Source organism: Monodelphis domestica, chromosome 1 (assembly GCF_027887165.1).
Source record: "Monodelphis domestica isolate mMonDom1 chromosome 1, mMonDom1.pri, whole genome shotgun sequence".
In the NCBI taxonomy this organism is placed as follows: Eukaryota; Metazoa; Chordata; class Mammalia; order Didelphimorphia; family Didelphidae; genus Monodelphis; species Monodelphis domestica.
The window spans coordinates 414,425,499-414,450,533 of NC_077227.1; the positions used below are offsets into that span (position 1 = coordinate 414,425,499).

At 36.3% G+C, this 25,035-nt stretch overlaps 1 protein-coding gene across 9 annotated transcripts in view; it reads right to left on the reverse strand.

The window, feature by feature from the left end:
• The window catches only part of ASTN2 (astrotactin 2), a 1,150,327-nt gene that overhangs the window by 178,773 nt on the left and 946,519 nt on the right, over window positions 1-25,035 (reverse strand). The gene's annotated exons all lie outside the window — the stretch shown is intronic.

Consider the following 25,035-nt stretch of genomic DNA (forward strand, 5'->3'; position numbering starts at 1 on the left):
TTTTGCAATGATTAACACATTTTCTTTGGCATTCGCCTGGTTCCTCCTGATAACACTAGTATCCCTTGCTACTCTTCCATTACTGATAACCCTCCCATTCCCTACCTATTTTATGCCCTGATGCACTTGTGGCAGATAATTTGGAAAACCTCTCACTCCCAATTTCCACTAGAAGATTCTTCCCTCTACCACCATCAACTCAGCAACTTCTTTTCCCTTGTGGTTCATACTATCTAAATTTATCATTCATTCAAAAGCCTGATGGCTTCACATTCTCCTTCACTCATCAATAAGTTCACTGCCTATCTTTCTTTCCACCACAATTCTATAATAGGGAATTTCCATCTACATATTAATGATCCCTCAAATACCACAGCCTCCAAGTTCCACAAACACCTCAAATCTTAAGGCCTACTTCTCCAATCTACCTTAGTTATGCAGAGAAATGATGGTTATATCATTTTTCTCACCATAACTCACAAATTTTCTACTTTCATGTTTATGAACTATAAAATTTCTTTTTCTAATCATATTATTGTATTATCCTATCTTTCCCTGTGCCTTATGACCCCACTCCCCTATCTGTACTTTGTCTTCATCATGATGATTATTCCTTCTTCCTTTCGGTTCATTCTCAGGCCACAAGTACTGAATGCTACATTTTCCTCCCTTCTCTATATTGACCCTTTTTGGTGAATCAATTCAACTCTGCACTATCTTTTTTTTTGGTCAAGTCACATGTTCCCTTATCCTATTGTTGTTCATATCTGGTCAGACTTCAAACACAGATTCTTTGCACCATTTTACTCCTTCCCACCAATTTATATGCAACTTGATGAGCTTGATAAAAATCACAAAGCTGAATTAAGCTAACTACAAATTTCCGTTATATAATTTCAACTGACCTCTCAGCATAACAAGGCAATGTTTTAACACTTTTCTAATTGATGTGTTATTCCACTTACTATAGCAGTTCTTCCAAACCTTTCCATTTCTCACCAAATATACAACAGAGCTTCCTCAGCTGAGAACATTATTTTTTACTGCAGAGAAAACCTGAGACAATTGCTAAGACCTCTCTCTTCCTTCTTACTTATTTCACATCACTTAAACATTTTCCCCTTTTGTTCTTCCTTCACCCCCATATTGCAAGAAGATATAACCCATCTCTATATGTATACTTGATTTAATCTTTTCTAGCTGATTATCTCCACTGTCTTTCTCATCTTCTAATATTTAAGCTTCCTCTGTCTACAGACTTTTCCCCTACTACCTACAAATATGTCTATGTCTCCAACTCTTAAAAAAATCCTCACTTGATATAACCATTCCAACTTCCCCTCTAAAACCACTTCATCTTGACATTCTTTTATTATTACATCTTTCCATATGACTTAGGACCCCCAATTCTGTTCTTGCTCCTCACTACGATATCTGCTGTTTCCACCCATCTCTTCATTCTTGAAACACTATTAACTTGTATACCCTCATAATTAATATATGTATATATATATATATATATACATATATTTCTTCTCCTCTCATATAACTCTATGTCCTCTGCAATCTGGCTTCTGACTTCATTATTCAATAGAAACTCCTCTCTTTCAAACTACCAATCATCTCTTAATTTCTGAGTAGAATGCCTCAGTCTTTTTTGCTGAATCTTTATTCAGTTCATGCCCACTATATAACCCAAGGTTCTGCTGTTGATCCTCTTATCATCTTCCTCTATACTATCTCATTTAGTAATTTCTTCATTTCCTAAGAGTGCAATTATTATCTCTATTCAAAAGATTTCTAGAACTAATCTGTTATTCTCATACCACAACTGCCTTTTGAACATCCTGAATTACATGTTCCATAGGTATCTCAAACTTAACATGTCCAACACAGAACTTTTGTTATAGCCCCATTCAAAACCTTCCCCCTTTACTAACCTTCTAATTACTGATGAGGACTCCAAAATCTTTCCAATAACCCTATCTCATATCCTTGGAGTCCTCCTCAACTTCTCAGACCTGTTCTCCCTACATATCTAATCAAAATCTGTTCTTTCTACCTTCACAATCTATAATATGTATATTTCCTTATCTCCATTAGCATAGCCACCATCTTGGTTCTGATCTTCTTGACTCCAGATCCAATGCTCTCTACCCACTGCAATAAGCCAATATTTCAATAAATCTGTATTTTAGTCATGCCTGGACTGTTGCAATAATCTTTCTGTCTCAAGTTTTCCCATCCTAATCCATCTTCCTCAACCAAGCTGCCAAAGTGATCTTCCTAAAGCAAAGGTCTACTCCTATAAATTCTGGATTCCTTTCACTTCTAGGACTGAATATAAAATCCTCTGTCCACTTCCGGGTAATCATGGCTGCAATCTAGACGCCACACGCTTCCTCTCCCCGGCACCGAACGAAATAGACTACATCAAAGGAGCATAAAAATCACCTTTGGCGGAACAGGACTCCCCAGTATCCCACAGAGGTGAAGGTACCTGGGGCTTGAACATTTCCACACTATAATAAGAAGGAGGAAAAGCTTGCACAGAAAAGTGAACTGAGCCAACCTTCCCCCACCCCACCTCCCCCACCAAACCAGAGTGAGCTACCTGAGCGCTCACCGGGACAGCGAGTGAGTGGGGAACGTCTCTGTCTGGGGGGGGGGGGGGGCACTCCAGGGTCCTTGGGATCTGGAGACTGCCAGGAAAAAAACATCTCAGGGCGGTTTCACTGGAGAACCTGGCGCTGATTACGGGGGTCAGCGGAGCTGTACTTGGGGCGGCTGCGCAGAACATCTCCGCGGAGCTAAACACCAGGGGTGGACCACGCGCTGATTATCTGGGCGGAGCTGAACACCTGGGCAGTGTGGCTGTGATCAGGGACCCAGCACTCTAAGAAACCTCGGAGGCTGGGAAGAACTAGTCTGAAGCAACCTAAATTCACAGAAAAACCGCCCATATAACCCAGACCCCAGACCAAAAAGGAAAGGGGAATAAAACCACCAAAGGGATGGCTCACATGGCCCAAAATCAAGCCTCTAGGAAGAAAGGGAAAAAAGTGACTATTGAAAACTTTTATGGTGGAAGTACCCAAGGAAAAGAAGAGAATGAGGAGGAAATCCAAAAAAAAATCAGAACAGGCCTCCCAAAATGGAAACTATCAACAAGCTCTGGAAGATCTCAAGCTGGAACTTATCCAAAAGATGGAAACCTGGAAAGAAAAATGGGAGAAAGAGATCAGCAGTCTGACAGATAAGACTGCTCAATTGGAAAAAGAGCTCGAAGCATCCAATAGAAGGGCAGACAAAGCTGAAAAGCAAAACCGGTCCCTAATGACCAGAATCAAGCAACTCGAAGAAAGCGAAATCATAAAACAGCAAGAATCAATAAAGCAAACCCCAAAAATTAATGAATTAGAAGAAAACATAAAATATCTCACTGAGAAGGTCACCGATCTGGAAAACAGAGGGAGAAGAGAAAACCTCCGAATTATCGGTCTCCCAGAAAAACCAGAGATAAACAATAAACTCGATATTATTCTACAGGAGATTATAAAAGAAAATTGCCCCCACATTCTGGAGCAAGGGGGCAAAATAGAAATAGAAAGGATTCATAGAACACCTTCTATACTAAATCCCCAAAAGACAACCCCTAGGAATGTAATTGCCAAATTCAAGAGCTTCCAAGAAAAGGAGAAAATCCTACAAGAAGCCAAGAAGAGGAGCTTCAGATATAAGGGGGCTCCCATAAGGATCACACAGGACTTAGCGGCTAACACATTAAGAGACCGCAAAGCATGGAATACGATATTTAGAAAGGCAAGAGAGCTGTGTCTCCAACCAAGAATCAACTACCCAGCAAAACTGACTATATACTTCCAGGGGAAAGTATGGGAATTCAACAAAATAGAAGATTTCCAAGCATTTGCTAAGAAAAGACCAGAGCTCTGTGGAAAGTTCAATATCCAAGCACAGAAAGCAAGAGAAACATGAAAAGGTAAATATGAAAGAAAGGGAAAAGGAGAAAAATCTTATCTTTTTCTTTAAGTCAAACTCTCTTCTATAAGGACTACATTTACATCAAATTATATATATTAATATGTGGGGAAAATGTTTTGTGTAACTTTCATAAATTGTAGCATCATAAGAGTAGTTAGAAGAAACATGCATAGGGAAAGATTGGGGCATTAAGAAGATTTGGGGAAAGTGGGGGCAAAGAAAGGAAAAGGGAGGGGGGAACCGTTGATAATACTAAGATTTATTTCAAGAAATAGGAGGGGACTTAACAGAATAATCTTTCCCATATAAAGATACACATGGGAAGGGGAGGGGAAGGACTCTCATATGAGAAGGAGAGGAAGAGAGTGTGAAGTGGAATTACTTAAACCTTACTCTCAGTGAAATCATATCTGAGAGGGAAGAACATCTAGATCCAGTGGGATCCTGAATTCTATCTTATCCATTAGGACAAGAAAGAAAGGAAAATTAAGGAGGGGGAGGGGGGAAGGAGTATAAAAAGGGAGGGAAGGAGAGGGGGGAGGGGAAGGGAGCATAAAAAGGGAGGGGCTAGAAAGGGAAGCATCTCAAGGGAGGGGACTAGGGGAACTGACCTAAAGTAAATCACTGGTTCAAAAGGAGAAAGCTAAAGAAGAAAGGTCAGAACTAGGGGAAGATATCAAAATGCCAGCGAATCCACAAATGACAATCATAACTTTGAATGTGAATGGGATGAACTCACCCATAAAATGTAGACAAATAGGAGATTGGATTAGAACCCAAAACCCTACCATATGTTGTCTTCAAGAAACACATATGAGACGGGTTGACACTCATAAGGTTAGAATTAAAGGTTGGAGTAAGACCTTTTGGGCCTCAACTGGTAGAAAGAAGGCAGGAGTTGCCATCATGATATCTGACAAAGCCAAAGCACAAATAGACCTGATCAGAAGGGATAGGGAAGGTAAATATATTCTGCTAAAAGGGAGTACAGACAATGAGGAAATATCACTAATCTACATGTATGCACCAAATGGTATAGCATCCAAATTTTTAATAGAGAAACTAGGAGAATTGAAGGAGGAAATAGACAGTAAAACCATATTAGTGGGAGACTTGAACCAACCTCTATCAAATTTAGATAACTCAAACCAAAAAATAAAAAAGAAAGAGGTAAAAGAGGTGAATGAAATCTTAGAAAAATTAGAATTAATAGACATATGGAGAAAAATAAATAGGGACAAAATGGAATACACCTTCTTTTCAGCACCACATGGCACATTCACAAAAATAGATCATACACTAGGTCATAGAAACATGGCACTCAAATGCAGAGAAGCAGAAATAATAAATGCAGCCTTTTCAGATCACAAGGCAATAAAAATATTGATCGGCAAGGGTACATGGAGAGCCAAATCAAAAATTAATTGGAAATTAAATAATATGATACTCCAAAATCAGATAGTTAGAGAATAAATCATAGAAACAATTAATAATTTCATTGAAGAAAATGACAATGGCAAAACATCCTTTCAAACCTTATGGGATGCAGCCAAGGCAGTACTTAGAGGAAAATTCATATCCCTGAGTGCATATATTAACAAATTAGGGAGGACAGAGATCAAGGAATTGGAAATGCAAATCAAAAAACTTGAGAACGAACAAATTAAAACCCCCCAGAAGAAAACCATACTAGAGATCCTAAAAATTAAGGGAGAAATTAATAAAATCGAAAGTGACAGAACTATTGAGCTAATAAACAAGACTAGAAGCTGGTACTTTGAAAAAACAGACAAAATAGACAAAGTACTGGTTAATCTAATTTAAAAAAGAAAAGAAGAAAGGCAAATTAACAGCATCAAGGATGAAAAGGGGGATCTCACCTCCAATGAAGAGGAAATTAAGGCAATCATTAAAAACTACTTTGTCCAACTATATGGCAATAAATATACCAACCTAGGTGATATGGATGAATATTTACAAAAATATAAATTGCCTAGACTAACAGAAGAAGAAATAGTTTTCTTAAATAATCCCATATCAGAAAAAGAAATCCAACAGGCCATCAAAGAACTTCCTAAGAAAAAATCCCCAGGGCCTGACAGATTCATCAGTGAATTCTATCAAACATTCAGAGAACAGCTAATCCCAATACTATACAAACTATTTGACATAATAAGCAAAGAGGGAGTTCTACCAAACTCCTTTTATGACACAAACATGGTACTAATTCCAAAGCCAGGCAGTCCAAAAACAGAGAAAGAAAATTATAGACCAATCTCTCAAATGAATATAGATGCAAAAATCTTAAATAGGATACTAGCAAAAAGACTCCAGCAAGTGATCAGAAGGGTCATCCACCATGATCAAGTAGGATTTATACCAGGGATGCAGGGCTGATTCAACATTAGAAAAACTATCCACATAATTGACCACATCAACAAGCAAACCAACAAGAACCACATGATTATCTCAATAGATGCAGAAAAAGCCTTTGATAAAATACAACACCCATTCCTACTAAAAACACTAGAAAGCATAGGAATAGAAGGGTCATTCCTAAAAATGATAAACAGTATATATCTAAAACCATCAACTAATATCATCTGCAATAGGGATAAACTAAATCCATTCCCATTAAGATCAGGAGTGAAACAAGGATGTCCATTATCACCTCTATTATTTGACATTGTATTAGAAACACTAGCAGTAGCAATTAGAGAAGAAAAAGAAATTGAAGGCATCAAAATAGGCAAGGAGGAGACCAAATTATCGCTCTTTGCAGATGACATGATGGTCTACTTAAAGAATCCTAGAGATTCAATCAAAAAGCTAATCGAAATAATCAACAACTTTAGCAAAGTTGCAGGATACAAAATAAACCCACATAAGTTATTAGCATTTCTATATAATTCCAACAAAGCTCAGCAGCAAGAACTAGAAATAGAAATTCCATTCAAAATTACCTTAGACAAAATAAAATACTTAGGAATCTATCTCCTGAGACAAACACAGGATCTATATGAACACAACTACAAAACACTTTCCACACAACTAAAACTAGACTTGAACAATTGGAAGAACATTAACTGCTCATGGGTAGGACAAGCCAATATAATAAAAATGACCATCCTACCCAAACTCATCTATCTATTTAGTGCCATACCCATGGAACTTCCAAAAATTTTTTTTTACTGATTTAGAATAAACCATAACAAAGTTCATTTGGAAGAACAAAAGATCAAGGATATCCAGGGAAATAATGAAAAAAAAATACAAAGGAAGGGGGTCTTGCAGTCCCAGATCTCAGACTATATTATAAAGCAGTGGTCATCAAAACAATTTGGTACTAGCTAAGAGACAGAAAGGAGGATCAGTGGAATAGACTGGGGGCAAGCAACCTCACCAAGACAGTATATGACAAACCCAAAGATCCCAGCTTTTGGGACAAAAATCCACTATTTCATAAAAACTGCTGGGAAAATTGGAGGACAGTGTGGGAAAGATTAGGTTTAGATCAACACCTCACACCCTACACCAAGATAAATTCAAAATGGGTGAATGACTTGAACATAAAGAAGGAAACTATAAGAAAATTAGGCGAACACAGAATAGTATACATGTCAGACCTTTGGGAAGGGAAAGACTTCAAAACCAAGCAAGAATTAGAAAGAGTTACAAAATGCAAAATAAATAATCTGGATTACATCAAATTAAAAAGTTTTTGTACAAACAAAACCAATGTAACCAAAATCAGAAGGGTAGCAACATATTGGGAAACAATCTTCATAAAAACCTCTGACAAAGGTTTAATTACTCAAATTTATAAAGAACTAAATCAATTGTACAAAAAATCAAGCCATTCTCCAATTGACAAATGGGCAAGGGACATGAACAGGCAGTTTGCAGCCAAAGAAATCAAAACTATTAATAAGCACATGAAAAAGTGCTCTACATCTCTTATAATCAGAGAGATGCAAATCAAAACAACTCTGAGGTATCACCTCACACCTAGCAGATTGGCTAACATGACAGCTATGGAAAGTAATGAATGCTGGAGGGGATGTGGTAAAGTAGGGACATTAATTCATTGCTGGTGGAGTTGTGAATTGATCCAACCATTCTGGAGGGCAATTTGGAACTATGCCCAAAGGGTGATAAAAGACTGTCTGCCCTTTGATCCAGCTATAGCACTGCTGGGTTTGTACCCCAAAGAGATAATAAGGAAAAAGACTTGTACAAGAATATTCATAGCTGCACTCTTTGTGGTGGCCAAAAATTGGAAAACGAGGGGATGCCCGTCAATTGGGGAATGGCTGAACAAATTGTGGTATATGTTGGTGATGGAATACTATTGTGCTAAAAGGAATAATAAAGTAGAGGAATTCCATGGAGACTGGAACAACCTCCAAGAAGTGATGCAGAGCGAAAGGAGCAGAACATGGAAATCATTATACACAGAGCCTGATACACTGTGGTACAATCGAAGGTAATGGACTTCTCCATTAGTGTCAATGCAATGTCCCTGAACAATCTGCAGGGATCTAAAAAATACTATCCACAAGCAGAGGATAAACTGTGGGAGTAAAAACACCGATGAAAAGCAACAGCTTGACTACAGGGTTGGAGGGGATAAGACTGAGGAGAGACTCTAAATGAACACTATAATGCAAATTCCAACAACAGGGAAATGGGTTCGAGTCAAGAACACATGTGATAACCAGTGGAATCGTGAGTCGGCTATGGGAGAGGGAAAGGTGGTGGGAGGGGGGGAGGGGAGGAAAAGAAAATGATCTTTGTTTCCAGTGAATAATGTATGGAAACGACCAAATAAAATAATGTTTAAATTTTTAAAAATAATCCTCTGTCATCTAAAGGCTTTTGCAATTTTGTCCCCTTCTACTTTTCCACTTTTCCTATACTTCACTCTCCTTCACATACTCCACAATCTAGCCACACTGGCCTACTTGCTATTGTTTGCACAGAGCATTTTATTTATTTTTAATTTTTTCTGGCTATCCCTCAAAAGTGAACCATTCTTCATCATCACCTCTATCTCCTGTCTTCCTTCTAGACTCAGCACAAATGTCATATAACACAGGAAACCTTTCCCTCTGAGAGCTCTTCCCATTTACACCATCTATATCTTATATGTAAATTTTAATTATTTGAATGCTATCTCCCCCATCAGAATGTGAGCCCTTTGAGGGCAAGGACTCTATTCTTGTCTTTATTTGGATCTTCAGTTCTTAGTACATGGTTTGACACAAAATAAGTGCTTACAACATTCTTGTTTCCTGACAAGAAATGGAGGAGCTAGAAACTATGGTTCAAGACATGAAAACATATTTTATATTTATTGCCTCAGTTTATCCTCACTCCTCAAATGTATTCAGTCTGGCTTATGATTCTACAAATCAATTGAAACTGCTTTTTTCAACTTTACTAATGTTCCATTCATTCATCCAACAAGCATTTCTTATATTCTATGTATCAGTCATTATGCTATACTATAAAGTAAAAAAGTTGAAATGGCTACCTTCAAAGAGCTTATGCTCTGTTCTTAACTGCTTATCATAATGCCTTTTTCTCAGGTTTCATCACTTTTGACTCTTTTAAAACAGTTGGTACAATTAAGCAACACTTTTCTCCTAGATACTCTTTCCTTCCTTAGCTTTCATGATTATCTCCTAAACTTCCTACTTGTCAGACTGTTCTTTCTCAGTCTCCTTTCCTAGATGATTATCACCTTTCCACTAAGGATGGATCCCCAAAGGATTTGTACTTGGACCTATTCCATTCTTTCTATATATTCTCTTGATGATTCCAACAGCTTTCACAGGTTAAATCATCATATTCACAAAGATGATATTTTGACCCTAAACTCCAGTCTTGTACTATCAATAACATGTTAAAAATCTTCACTTGGATACATTGTAGGCATATTAAATATTTTATGCCCCCAAATTATCCCATTATTGTTACATATCCCCCCTTTCAAACTTTCATATTTCTGTTGAGGACACCATCAACTTTATAGTCATCCTGTCTATTCCTTCCTTTTCACATGTCCAACCAATCAGTTATAAGTTTTTGTTTTTTGTATCTTATGATGTCTTGCATCGGTTCCTTCTCAATCATTTAACCAATGCTCTAGTTAGGATGTCAGCACCCTTTGCCTAGACCACAATAATAGCATTATAGTTTGTGTCCTATTTTCTAATCTCTACCCTGAAAAACATCTTCTATATAACTGGAAAATTTATATTTTGATCATGTTGCTATTCTATTAAAAACATTGAGTGGTTTCCTTTTGCTTTTTGTATAAGATTAAAATCTCCTGACTAGTACTTACCATATAAAACATTGTCTAACACTTATCTTTACAAATATTTCTTATTAACCTCCCTTTATGCACTTTATGTTTTATCCTAACTGGCCCTCTAGCTATCTCCTGAAATCAGCATTCCTCTACTGGACTTCCATGCCTTTACACAGATTGTCTCCAGTATTTTGGAATTTTTGTCTTCTAACTTTATCTCCTTTAACTGGACCTTCATTCAAGCTCAGGTTCTATTCATATGCAAAGCCTGTTGTTATCCTCATCCTGTTATTATTCTTTCTCTCATCAAACCAGCTTATGATTACTTATCCAACTATATGCCTTATCTCCTCAGTAGAATGTAAAATCCTGTAGGCAAAGTTAAAAAAAAAAAAGTCTTTATCTTCAGCACCTAGGATAGTACCGTACCTAAAATAAACATTAAAAAGGTTTGCTAAATTGATCTAGTTCAGAATTCTTTCCACCCTTTAGACCATCTTTATGACATCTCTGGAGAATAGGTAGATCTACTTTAACTTATCCTTCAAATAAATTCTTGAGTTATGTCCTTTAGATAGCATATACCTACAAAGGACCTCTGCACCCAAGCATATTCTTGAAGCACAAGTTTTCTCTTAATAACACTGTCACTTTCATAGACAAAAAGTTGAAAAGTTTAAATTGCTCAATCAATTGACTATACCTTTGAGTTAGAAGTTTTGGTGTCTTCTAGCTAACTTTTGTACCTGGAATCAACCAATCAATTGCCAAGAAAATATTGAAAGATTAAGAAATAGAAGGCATGGGGTTCAAATCTGCTATAAAAGGTCAGAGGAGAGAGTCATACTTAGGAATAAGGATTATAGTCAGGAAAATTTACTTGGTGTGGACTGGACAAATGATGGGGCATTCCAAGCCATAGGAACAAGTGAAGAGGCATCAGAGAAGATGATCACAATAAGTTCATGTGATAGTGAGATCAGCCTGACTAGAGCAGAGGAAATGTAAATGACTACTACACTTTTCCTAACAAGCTCTTTAGAGGTTTTCTGGATATGAATATGTCCAGAAAAATGAATATGTCCTTGTGCTTCAGACAATTGGCTACAGAGTTGACTTTCTACCAGATGAGAACAAATTGGCTGAACCCATCGAGGGCCTCCCAGGCCTGACCTGGACTCCCACTTTTGGTGACTTGTGGCTCTGTGAGGGGAGGAGCAGATATAGGATTCTCCTGCTGCCCAGGCCTCCCTGGGGCCAGAATCTGGCCAGTTTGAGGATGGCCCCTTTAAGTGCTCTGTGGGAGGGAGCTTCCTGGACAGCCAGCCCCCTCCTGTGTCCAGCCAAAGAATCCCCACCACCTATTGGGAGAACTTCTGCCCACTCCAGGCAAGGGCTGCATGAGGGCCTGGAGAGTGGAATATGAGGTGGGATGTGACCAGTGGGATGATGACCTTTGAAAAGGCAAGGTTTGCTGTCTTCTAGCCCTTCCCAAGTGGGGATCCCCAGGAGCTGCAGGTCAGACTTGGAGGCCAGAGCTAGGGGAGCTCCTGCCATGTACTTCTCTTTCCTCTGACTGTACAATGGTCCCTTGCACTGAAGCATGATGGGAACTGGTGAAGTTGGCCTAGGCAGGGTTGCCAGGGAACATCAGTACAGCTCAATGGAGGAAGCGTGAATTTAAAAAAAAAAAAACCCTCTATAGATGACTCCCAATTAGCTCCACCTTTCCTTAGGTAAAAAACCTGCCATGGGAGCAAAAAGTCCTTTACAAGTTCCAGAAGGGTCTTCATGAGCTCCTGGGTTTGTTTTCAAAACATTCAGTAAAGTCTAGGCATAATGAGAGAGGAAACTGGCCTAGTAGAAAGGGCATTGGATTTGGTGTCAGGGTTCAATGAGGCATGATGATTAATTACAAGAACATTAAATCTATAGCCAGGTGATCTGAGTTCTAATCCCAGTTCTGTTATTATTTATGCAGTATTGAACAAATACTTTCCTTCTCTCTGGGCTTTAATTTCATCAGCTGTAAAATTAGAAAGTTGGATGATATTTAAGGTCTTTTCCAGATGTAGATCCCATGATTCTAAGTGCTAACATTTTCTATCTTTAGAACTTTGTGTACTTCATTGAACTCTCAAGTGTCATTTTTCTCATCTGTGAAATGTGACAAATGTTATATATACTACCTACCTCACTAGGAGACTATGATAACTATATAAGATCATGTATGTAAAGTGATTAATAACCATACCAACTCATATCAGCACAATTTTTTGTTGTTAGAAAATTATTAAATTCTCTCTTTTTTTCAAACCAACTTCTCTAGTATTTCTGGTAACTATGGGTTTTCCTTCCTCAATGCCTTTTGCTCCTGTCATATCTCTTGGTTGGAATGTCATTTCCTCTAGTCTCATCTTTATCTATCAAGAGCTCTAAAATACTCACTATTTAAGGTCCAACTCAAAAGTCATTACATTGTTGTCTTTCTTGTCCCTCATCTAAAAGTAATCTCTCTCAATTATAGCTATCCTAGAACTAGAAGGCTAACATGAATCCAATAAAACTATAGATGACAAAGTTAAATGAAAAGAGTCTTAAATGGAAAAAAAAAACTTCACTAGTACAATATAGGTACTAGACATTTGAAAAGGTCTTAGTCTATAGTCCCTATCTAGGGTCAAAGTAACTGTGGTATTATCCTATTCTGAACCCCAATCACCCAGGCCATTCACCACCCCCTCCAATCTCCTAATAGAGATATGATGGAATAAATATGTAGAATGAGATATATTGCTACACATGGTCAATGTGGGAACTAGAGTCAATAAGTATTTGTTGAACACCTACTGTATACTATTTTAATAGGGATGAAAGGGAAGAAAGACATGCAGATGCCTCAGGGAACTCATAATCTAATAAGGCTAATAAGGAAAAATATGTATCTGTGTAGAATAATAAGAGAAAATAGAAAGAAATAAAATTCCAAATTCTGTAGGAAAGTACAATAAAAATTCAGAAGAGGGAGAATCCAACAGATGAGGGTCTAGTAAAGGAAGGCATCTTGGAGTAGGTAGTACTTGATCTAGGTCCAAAGAATAAGTAAAAATGTTAATAGAGACTGAGGAGGAGAGAGTTTTTTCCAGAATGGGGATCAGCATGAGCAAAGACTTGATATAGCACTTTTTGGAGATATTTAGTGAGACCACTCTGGAAAAACTAGAAAGTTTGTATATACAAGCTATAGGAAATAAAAGTGGGGAATTAAGGTAGGCTTAACATTGTCTGAATTGACAGTTTGCTATATTATCTCTAGGGTTGTGATGAAATAGATATAAGACTAGACCTAGAGTCCCAGGAATTTGGGGTTAAATCCCACCTCTGTTACTTATTACCTGCTTGACACTGAAAAAGCTAATTCCCTTATTGGGGCTTTGAGTTTTTCCTTTGTTAAATGAGGAGGGGTAGACTAGATGATTTATAAGGTTTTTTTTAGAGATAGATCCAGAGGTTCAATGTTATATAAAAATTCTATTTGGGAGCAATATTAATAGTTGGCCAGTATGTGCACCTGCACAGAGAAACCATCACTGAATATCCTATTTAAGAACTCCTCAATAAATCAGGATAGAAGGAGCTCATGAGTATATGTATGACTCTAAGACCTCAAATCTGGAGTCTCTTCCAAGCTGGTCATCTTACTAATCACAGTGGTCTAAAAGTCAAATGGAGAGTTCACTAAGAATACTTACCTGTCAGATATAAACAGATTGTTTTACTGATAAAAACAACAACTCATTTGAGCCTAGAATTTCCCAACCATGGCAAGAAGAAAGAAAGGGCCCCTTGGCTCAGTATGAAGGAAAAATACATAGTGAAATGATTGCTTCATTTTATAGATATTGAACACCTTCATTCCATATGCCTCAACTTCAACACATTTTAGCCTAAACTCACAGATTTCATGTTTTACTCTTCTTCCCTCAATTGTTTTTGGAGAAATCATTTCCTAGGCTTTAGGATTAATTTTTTTTTTACCTTTTCATATAATTTTACTGATTTACCCAAGGAATATCCCTGTTTTGCTAATGGTTGTTTCTAATTAATTTATGAGCAAAGGGTACAACAAATTATTGCTTTCACTCTGGAGTGAAGATTACAAATGAATTTATACGTGCATAACTTCTGGGTCTAGAGAACAAGGAAGCAAGTAAGAGAGTGAGAAATATCTGAAAAAAGTATTGCCTTTTTTTTCTAACAACTCTACTGATAATTTTACCGTGTGTATCACTTTACCAAATTAATAATACTGGCTCACAGTTTCTAAGCATTTAAAGGTGTGCCAGTTACTCTTTTGACCTATCTTGTAAGGTAGAATGTACAAGTAAGAGGGAACACACTAGCAAAAATGATAAAATCCTGAAGATCTCACTTCCAGCAAATATGGAGAGAAAAATGAACTCTCAAATGATTTGTATAGAATTGTATTTCTGATATAGTCCAATGACTTTGACTTTTGCTGACAGAGTTCACACTGCATTTCCTCTTAGTAGAGAAGGTAAAGGAGCCTGAAGAATGTCTTTTTCCAAATTAATAGGAAGGATGATATTTTCTTTGAAAATTTGAAGAAATTCTTTATAAGAAAGAAAACAAAAGCAGATTAAAAGTGATCTGAAGAGACAAAAAGGAATCTTTACCTTTGTCTAGAGGTTTCAGTGTAAAATAATATGAACCCAAAGAGAAAGGAAACACCTTGAGTGTTTGGAGAAAAGGAACAAAAATTAAGTATTTTTCCCCAAAATAAAAAAATCTGGACTCTCTGAAGAGGAAGTGATTGATTAGCCTGAGAGGACTGATGATGCTTATCTATAGGTACTGTCAGGGGAGATTTACCTGAGTAAAAAGAAATGTATTATTGTAGATGGTGGCTTTCTGAGGAAGGTAGGATGCTGAAGTATACTATTTAATAAACTGAAAACAATTGATATATCTTCTTTTTGGGAGATGTTTTGAGAACAAGACAGAACATCCAAATATTTATCTAATAAGATGATTATTGCCAACTTCTGGTGATTAATGTGGTCCCAATTAATGCCAGATAAATGAGAACATTGTTCAAAATTATAATCTTGGTTAAGAAATTGAAGAGCTTAAAAAATTTGATGGTGTTTGAGGATGATCTAAGCCACAGACTTCCAAAGAGAAAGGCAGGTCTGCAAAGTGAAGAGTTGGATTAAGACTAAGTATCTTTCAGCAAGATTTGAAGTTCTGATTGATAGCTAAAAATATAAGAATAATAGAATCCTAGCCTGAAATTGCTTATACCTCAAAAAGGACTAGAAAGAATGTGTTTACATAGAGTCATTTAAAACAAATTAAGGGACAAGCAATGGGCTCAGTGGATAAGAGAGCCAGTCCTGGAGAGGGGAGTTTCTTGGTTCAAAACTGGCCTTGAACACTTTCCTAACTCTGTGATCCCGGACAAGTCACTTAAACCAATTTACTAGCCCTTACTGCTCTTCTGCCTGGGAACCAATATTTAGTATTGATTCCAAGACAGAAGGTAAGAGTTTTTTTTTTTTAATTTAAACTAATTAAAAACCTCTATATTGAAAAGGAAGAGAAAAGAAGAAACCTACCTCCTTTTTAAAATTCATTCATTTAACAGGCACTAAGTGTTTACTTTGTGCCAGACATTGCACTGAGTACTCAGAATACCAAAATAATAATAATAATAATAAGGCAAAACCAAAAATAAGGGGAGAGAAGATTGTGCTGTCACTTTCTCTTTGTCTCTGTCTTTCTCTCTCTGTCTCTGTGCCTCTCTCTTCCCTTACCCTATATATAATATACTCTTTATAGGCATGTATATAACACATATATATATGTTACTATATGTCTCCCTATATAGATACATATATATGGTATGTACATATATTTATTGGTATGTACATACATAATTATAGCATACATACAACAAAAAATACAACATATATTGATATGTACACAAATAAATATACATTACAGAAAGAAAAGAGAAAAAGGAGGGGGATAGGAGAGAAAGGAGGGAGGGAGAGGAGTATCCACTAAACTGGATACCATAGAACAGTGTTGGCAAAATATTGGCACATGTGTCCAGCCAGCACAGGGGAGCTGCTCCACTCCCTCTCTGTCTAGCTGCCCAAAGCTTAAAGTTGCAACTTGGGCATGCAAACTTGAAAACCTTTGCCAATGATGCCATAGAACATAATTACAATGTAGTGAGACTAGCAGTAAAGCTGTTCAGAAATTCAAAGCAGACAAAATTTAAAAAGCAAGCCAGCACTATTACCCTTGATTTCATATATACACACTATATATATATACATATATGTGTGTGTGTACATAAATGTACAAAGTATATAAAACAAACAAAATGAAATATATATCCTAATACAAATAAGCAAATATGACTTCATCTTGGTAGGACCCATGACTGAAAATGCTTCTCTTTCTGAATAGATACAACTTATCCAAAAAAAACCACACACAACAGGATAAATTGTTTTTGTTTCAATTTGTTTTTTTTTAAGGAGACAATCATATTGTGAATAAAGAAAACCCAACTGATATGATACAGGTAGCTGTGAGAAGATAAAGAAAGAATCAGGAAACAGAAATAATACTGGTATATACTACAGAGTAGTTGGATTGGATGAAGACATTATATTAGGTGTTTGGAAAGTAAATCATGAGAGTAACACTGATGTATGTTATAGTACTGAAGGGGAAATTCAATTGTCCAGAAATTCATTCAACCTCTTTCTATCATAGACAAAATAACAATTTCCTGACGTCTTTTTATATTTTCAGTCTTCATAAAGTAGGAGAACCAATTGCAGGAATTCTATTTTGTGTCTGATGCTCACCAGCATGGAAGAATTGGTTCCCCAAGTGGAAATGTTAGAATTTTTAAAGAGGAGAGGAAAGCTTGGTATAATCTGACATGTGCCTTATATTTGGGGAGAGAAGCTTTTCAAAGGATTCAGAGAAAAGATTGAAAGTATCTTATGGATTAGGATTTGACAGGAAAGGTAAACCCAAGAGATGGAAGGCTTTCAAAAATAAAATTTTTCTGAAAACTCAAGGAGGAAAATTCTGAAAATGAGGAAAGGGTAGAATTTTTAAAAAGAACTGATATTGGAACACAGACAACTCACCAACTAAATAAGATTTTTAAAAGATGTAGAGATGATGAAAGCATTAAGGATGGCCACAAAATTATGGGATGGTCCTATTAGTATATTGTCATTGGAAAGTTAAATCCCAGAGGGAAAGGAGGCAAGTAAGAAAAAAATAAATATTCAAAAAAGTGTTTTAAATGTCATATTGGGGAAGAAGGACAATCAAAGAAAGAAAAGGAGTGCTACTGCTTCTTGAGGCACATGTGGCAATAGTAATGGAGGGAAGAAATACCTCCTAGTTTGATTTTGTGTTTTTCCTTCCAAAGAGAATGTACTTTGGACTGGAAAGAAGAGAACAAAGATGGATACTTAGGAGATGATATCCAAGATATTTGAAGAGTTAATAAGGGAGCAACTAGTCGTTTTTAATTAATTCAGATTACCAGGCCAGAAAAACTACATTCTCAGGTATTAAAAAGATAAGCAGTTATAACTGCTGAGTATCAGTAAGTTTGAAAGAGAGAATGATTTAAAAGAGGATTGAAGAAGTTCCACACTATCAGAAAATGGCAATTGTCCTGATTTTTCAAAAGAAGAGTATAGTCTTCAAACTATAGCTTGTTGACATTGACTCTGATTTCTAGAAAACCTCTAAAATGTGCTATTTAAGGGTTAGTTAATAAAAAGCTGGAAAAGAAAGCAGTGATCACAAAGAGTTACTTTGTCAAGAACAGGTCATGCCCTATGAAACTCATTCTTGGTTTATTGACAGGTTGACTGGACTAGTATATCAAAGGAAATCTGCAGAAATAGGTTAAATTTTATTAAAAAAAACAAAATATCTCTTATTATTTTTATGGGAAAAATTAAGATCTATTGACAATATGATAGTTTAAGAGGTTTAATTTGGATTGGTTACATGACTAGATTCAAAGAATAATCATTTAATGGCTCAATGTCAACTGTTAGAAAGCTCTCTAGTAAAAAAAAAAAAAATCCAGTATTCGTGCTCAGCCATGTTAAGTTTACCATTTTCACAAGAATTAGATAAAAGAATAGTTGACAAGTCTATCAAGTCTGCAATGACCCAGACCTGAGAGGGATAGTTAACACAATAGATATCAGTCAGGATCTAAAAAGTATATTTACAAGATAGTGTTTGGTATCAAATTTAATACATTTGATAGAAATAAATATTGCATTTTATATTTAAATTCATAAAATATTGACTTCACAAGCATAGCAGTTGATAGATAGCTTTCAATAGATTTCTATAGCTAGGAAGCTATTGAAATATATGTAGGGTTTTGTGTAGGTTGTAAATTCAACATGAGTCAATGGTGAAATATAAAAGCGAAACTAGCTTATAGGATATTAGGCTGTAATTAGATAGGAATAGTCTCCACAACTAGGAAGATGATTGTTCCACTATACTCAGCCATGGTCATACAACTTGACATCTCAGGGAGGGGGAAAGAAGGGTAAGAATTTGACTCACTTAAAAAAAAAAGGATAAAAAGTTATTTAATTGATGAACAAAATAAAATGTTATTTAGACTGTCAAAAGGGTCAATGGCATACATGTACATACACATGTAAAAAAAATTAAAACTCTATTCTCCAAAGAAGAGATGATTTATTTGATGTGGATTAGAACATTAATAATTGTTTTGGGGTATTGGAGAGACTATCATATGAAAGGGAATAAACTTGGGATGATGTAGGAACAATGGATAGATTTTACAAAGAGAATAATTTAATCTTAACATAATGGCAAAAACTATTTAATAATTAGAATTATCCTGAAATGTAATAGACTAATATAAAGGGTAAAAGATTTCTCTTCACTGAAAGTCTTTAGGAAAATGTTGGATGCTCACTTATTGAGTATGTTATAGAAAGGATTTCTATTCATCTCACAGGCTGAAATGGATAGATCTATGGACTATCCAGTGCTAAAATTTTGTATTACTGCTGCTATTTTGTTGATTAGGAAATTGATTTCTGAAAAGGTGCAATGATATGCTCTTGAAAACACAACCAGTGAATGTGATTTTTCAGGATACTTTATAGATTAAACAAGAGAAGGAGTACCTTGTATTCCTTCTCTTGTTTAACCTATAAATTAGTCCTGTAAGACAGGGGTTAATATCCCCATTTGACAGTTGAAGAAATTGAGGCACAGAATAGATCAGTGGCATTGCAGTGACAGAGCTAAGAATAATTGTGCCATTTCAATCAGTGCATTTTCCATTTGCAGGTAGCAGGCACTCAAAAGTTACTAAGTAAATACATGAATCACAGAATGTCAGAAGCAGAAGAAAACAAAGAAACCTTCAAGTTCAACTAATAATCCTCCAAAGGATCCCTACTACAATGCACTCAACAAGTGGTCAACCAACCTTGGAAACCATATACACACAAAACTATTAGGAAGCTGTTGGTGGAGTTTTTTATATACAATCTCTATTTGCTTCTATGGAACTTATACTATAGTACTTGTTCGGCCTTCCGGAATCCAACAGAGCAAATCAAACTTACCTTTCATATGATAATTTTTCTAGTATTTGAAGATAGCTATTATGTCTACCAATACTCTCAACGTTTGTTCTCCAAGATAAATAGCCCTACTTTTTCAACTAAGTTTTATATGGAATGGACTAGAGGACTATTTTGGTTGTCTTTCTCTGGACACTTTCCAGCTTATTAATGTTTTTTCTAAAGCGTGTTATTCAAAGTGTCCCTTCCTACTTCCCTTATTACTCAAGAGGGAAATACCACCCTTCCAGACCCTCAGAATCACAACCTAGAAGTCATCCTGGAATTTTTTACTATCTCTCACTCCATACTCTTTCTCTAATATCCAAGCTGTTACCAAGGTCTATTGATTTTTTCTTTGCAACATCTCTTGAATACGTTTCCTTCTTTTCTCTGACATTGTCACCATCCTGATACAGACCTTCATCACTTCATGCCTAGACCTTTTCAATAGACTGCTGGTGCGTCTGCTTGCTATAAGTCTCCCCACTCTAATCTATCCTCATTCAGCCACTAAAGTGATTTTCCTAAAACATAGATCTAATCATGTCACTCCCCTACTCAATAAATTCCAGGGACTCCCTATTGCCTCTACGAGCAAATATAAAATGTTTTGTTTGGCATTCAGTCTTTTATAATTTAGTTTCTTCCCATCTCTCCAGGCTTCTTATACTCTTACTCCTTGGTACTCTTTTATCCAGTGATACAGGCCTCTTGACTTTCACAAATGAGTCACTCCATCTCTAGACTCCAGGCATTTTCTCTTGCTGTCTCTCAAGTCTAGAATTCTCTCCTGTAAGAGTTAAAATTTGGGGTGAAATGGAGGCAGTAGAAATTTGTTTCTCTCTGCAAGGAGTATTATATTTTTAGAGGTTTATTAAAGTTTAAGGATTAAAGAAAATACAGAATTAGAAAGCGCGTGTCTAGGCCCAGAGAGGCCTAGACAACCTCACCTACATCATGAAAAGACGCGTCTGCTCCGAAGCAGAAGTAGGAAAAGAGGGCCAATAGCCTTTACAACCAGGTTAAATACCCCATCTCGCTCTCGGCCCAGGTGAGGTTACAAGGCATTTTGGGAAGTGAGCAAGGACTTCTGGGAAATGCAGTCCCAGGTTCAAGTCTCCATTTTTACATTTCTCTGTGTGATCATTTTTGAAAAAAAAAAAAAAAACATTTTTTTCCCCAAAAGGATCATGAAAACATAATCAACTTAAAGATTACAGTAATTTGAGGATGAGAAAAAAAACCCAATAATTGCTAGACGCATTGACAAAAAAACAGTCAGGGGGCAGTCCCCTTTGGCATGAAAGTATACATACAAATAAATATTCAATCAACCACACCCAAAGTTCATTCTTGTGCAGCTTGTGGTCTGGAAATTTCTTCATAGTGTCTTCTCCAATAGTTCAGTTTCTGGATTCAGGGAAGTATCATCTTTCTTTACCTAAAATTCTTCTTAAAAGGAATTTAAACCTTGCAATTTATATAATAATATTTTTTACACTCCCTTCTCTATTCCAAATACTAACCCCCCTGACTTCCTTTGTAACAGTTAAAATTTAGGGGAAACTGAGGCAGGTAGAAATTAGTTTCTCTCTGCAAGGAGTATTATATTTTATGAGGTTTATTAAAGGTTGAGAATTTAAGAATATACAAGTAAGAAAAAACACGTGCCTAGGCCAGAGGCCTAGACAAGACCTCACCTACATTATGGAAAGAGCCACATCTGCCCCAAAACAGAAGTCCAAAAAAAGAGCCTCAAAAGCCTCTGCAATCAGGTTAAATCCCTTCTCGATCTTGGCCCAGGTGAGATTACAAGGCATTCTGGGGAAGTGGAGCAAAGGCTTGTGGGGATTGAAGTCCTGGATTCCAATCCATTTTTACACCTTTAAGTCCCCAATAAAATCTCATCTTCTATAGGAAACCTTCTCTAAACCCTCTTAATTCCAGTGTTTCTTCTTCTTTATTTCCTGGGTATCCTATATACAGCTTACTTTTTATATATTTGTTTGCTTGTTATCTCCCCTATCAGATTGTAAACTCCTTGAAGGCAGTGACTTGTCTTTTTCCTCTTTTTGTATCTCCAGCATTTAGCATAATGTCTGGCATATAACAGAATCTTAATAAAATGTTTATCGAATTTATCAAATTGAATTCATGTTGTACTTTAATATTTGCAAAGCATTAATAAATATCTCACTTTATCCAGGTGATAATATCTCCATTTTGCAGATAACCAAAAAAAAAAAAAACTAAGTCAGAAAGAAATTAAATGCCCATTGTCATGAGCTAGTAAGTGAGATCAAATTTGTACTCAGGTCCTCCTAACTTGAAGTTCAGTACTCTATCTTTTGCATCACCTAGCTGCCTCTAGCAGCAGAAATAAGAGAGAACAAAGAGCCTATGTGCTGGTATGTACAATATGTTAAAGGAGTAGGAGAAAGGTATTCAGGGAATTGAGTGAATCCTTAATAGAGGAATGGACTAGAATCACAGAGGACAGATTTGAAGATGTGTCTGGGTTGCAATCTATACTAGTGAAGTGAAAACCTATCCTGACAAGAACCAATCATGGATCCATTAAATTAATATCTATCAAATATTAGAAAGTATTTCCAAAAAAATCATAGGAATTTTTATCTAAAAGCATTCTAAAAAAATAAAAAAAGAGAATTAGAAATAATTACATTTGTTTAAGTGTGAAACTTCTTAGAAAGGAAACTTTCTAAAGACCTTTGTGGCCTTGGCATTCAAAGGCCCAACTCTCTTGGATTGAGTTCAAGAATTAAAGTTCTGATGCTGCAACTTACTATTTCTACAACCTTTGGCAAATCTCATAATTTCTGAAAGGTTCAGTTTCCTCATTTTCAAAATGTGCATTATTAACAGATGTTTAACCTATTTCAAAAAAGTAATGGCAAAGGTCCAATGAGATAATGGGAAAGAAAAGCACTTTCTAAATTGTAAAATACCAACTATCTTTATCTTCTAATTAATACATAGGCACTAGACTTTCTTTGGTCTGTAGCCTTTAGAAAAAAATGGTACAGAGTAATTAGAATAGCCTATGCCATATCTGTGACCTTGGGCAAATCACTTCCCTTTTCAGGGTCTCAGGCCATAGAGAAGTTTTCTCTTCTGAAAAATGAGTAGTTTGAAATGAATGATTTCAAGTTCTCTTTTAACTTTAAATTCTATGATTCCTATGAGCTTATGAGTCATGAGTTCAATGTATAATTGTATTTCCAATCAGTATTATGACACAGCACTACTGGCCTGGAAAAGAGGGCAATTTTCGGTCCATTTCCTCCTCATCCAAAACACTTCATTCATTCTCTGATGTCAAATGCTTGCTGATGCCCCTAGTATAGGTCAGTTAATAGCTTATCTAATAAACAGGTGTGTATCAAAGTCTACTGAAATGACTTTACTCAAGTTTGCCCAAGCCCTGTACCAGCAGCGAGGTGAATATGAACAAGCAATAGTCTTTGTACAGGGCTATTCTAAGAGGAGACTCAGAGGCTAAAGGCATTATGCTACTTGCTAGAAGACATGAAGTGATCTCAGTGCCACCCAGAACCTAAGTGGACAATAGACAAAATAACACCAATAACAGATGCCCAACCACCTGTATTGTGGCCAGAAGAAAAAAAGGAAATCAAACAAAACATTTTAGAGCAAGAGAATTGAAGTCTAACCCATTTACTTTATGGATAATAAAATTAAAATCCAGGGAGGGGAAATTAAATGGGTCATAGGATTAAGAATTAGGAGTAATCTCAAGACACAGGATCACTAATTTAAAGTCCAAATGGGGCCTTTAGTTCAAGGCCTAGTTCAACCCTCTAATTTTACAGATGAAGAAAATGAGGTTTAAGAAATGAAAAGACTTACCTAAATTCACCTGGTAGTATGTGGCAGAGATAGGATTCACTCCAAGTCCTCTGAGTTCACATCACATCTTATTTTTATTAGACCATGAAACAGAGAAGTAGACGTGATCTTAGACTACATTTAGCCCTACTTATTCATCGTATGGATTATAATATTGAGATCCACAGAGATTAAGTGACTTGCCTAAAGTCATCAAGATAATTAGGAGCACAGATGGTTTCATGAGATTCTCTGAATCCAAATATCATTGAATGTGTAGGCCTTTTACTACGGCTTTTTCAATCCCTTCACAATAAACCCCCTAATTTGAATTAGACATACTTGGGATAAGAATAAATTATCTCACCTAAGAAAACTAAAACAAAGACTTGCTGCCCTAGGTCAAAAGATTACAGGATTTATTGTACATGCATTCTCCCAAGATGATCTGAACTGAGGCAAAGAGAAGTGAAATCAGTTTCCAAAAGTAACACTGGAAAATAAATGACACAGAATCTAAACTTAAATTCTCTGATTCTAAATCTAGCAGGATTTAAATTCAGGTCTTGCTGACTCCAACCCTCTGTCTGCTAAGATATCTAGGTGCTGAAAATTTTCTCCTAGCTCCATTTTATGTTCATAAGTCCCTTCCACCTCTAATACATTACATTATAAGATTGTTTATAGCATGAAAGGTCTATGTTCAACATTCTATTGTTATCTTTCCTAAGGCTCCCTTTTACATTGGAACTCTATTGCAATCCAACTGTCTGTGAGCTAATACTCAATATTACAAGATCTTTTTTCTGACCTAGCATTAAATGGTCTCAAATCTTGAGAGGGAGAGAGAGAGAGTGGGTCATTGATAATGTCTTCAAATCATCCTCCCTGGGGCACAGTTTTACATTGACATCAACCTTAGTAGTAGGGGTTGATGAGCTTTATTTATTCCTGAAAAGCATAGGACTACCTGGAAAGCCAGAACTACCTGATCCCTTTCATTCAGTTTCCTATCATTGCCAGTTGCTGCATTCTTATGGCTCAAATCATAGATAGTCATGAGTGCAGCAAATTGCACATGATTATATTCTAAGCACCTTGGCCAGCAAATTTTTGAGGCCAAAAAATCTTGCCCTTTCA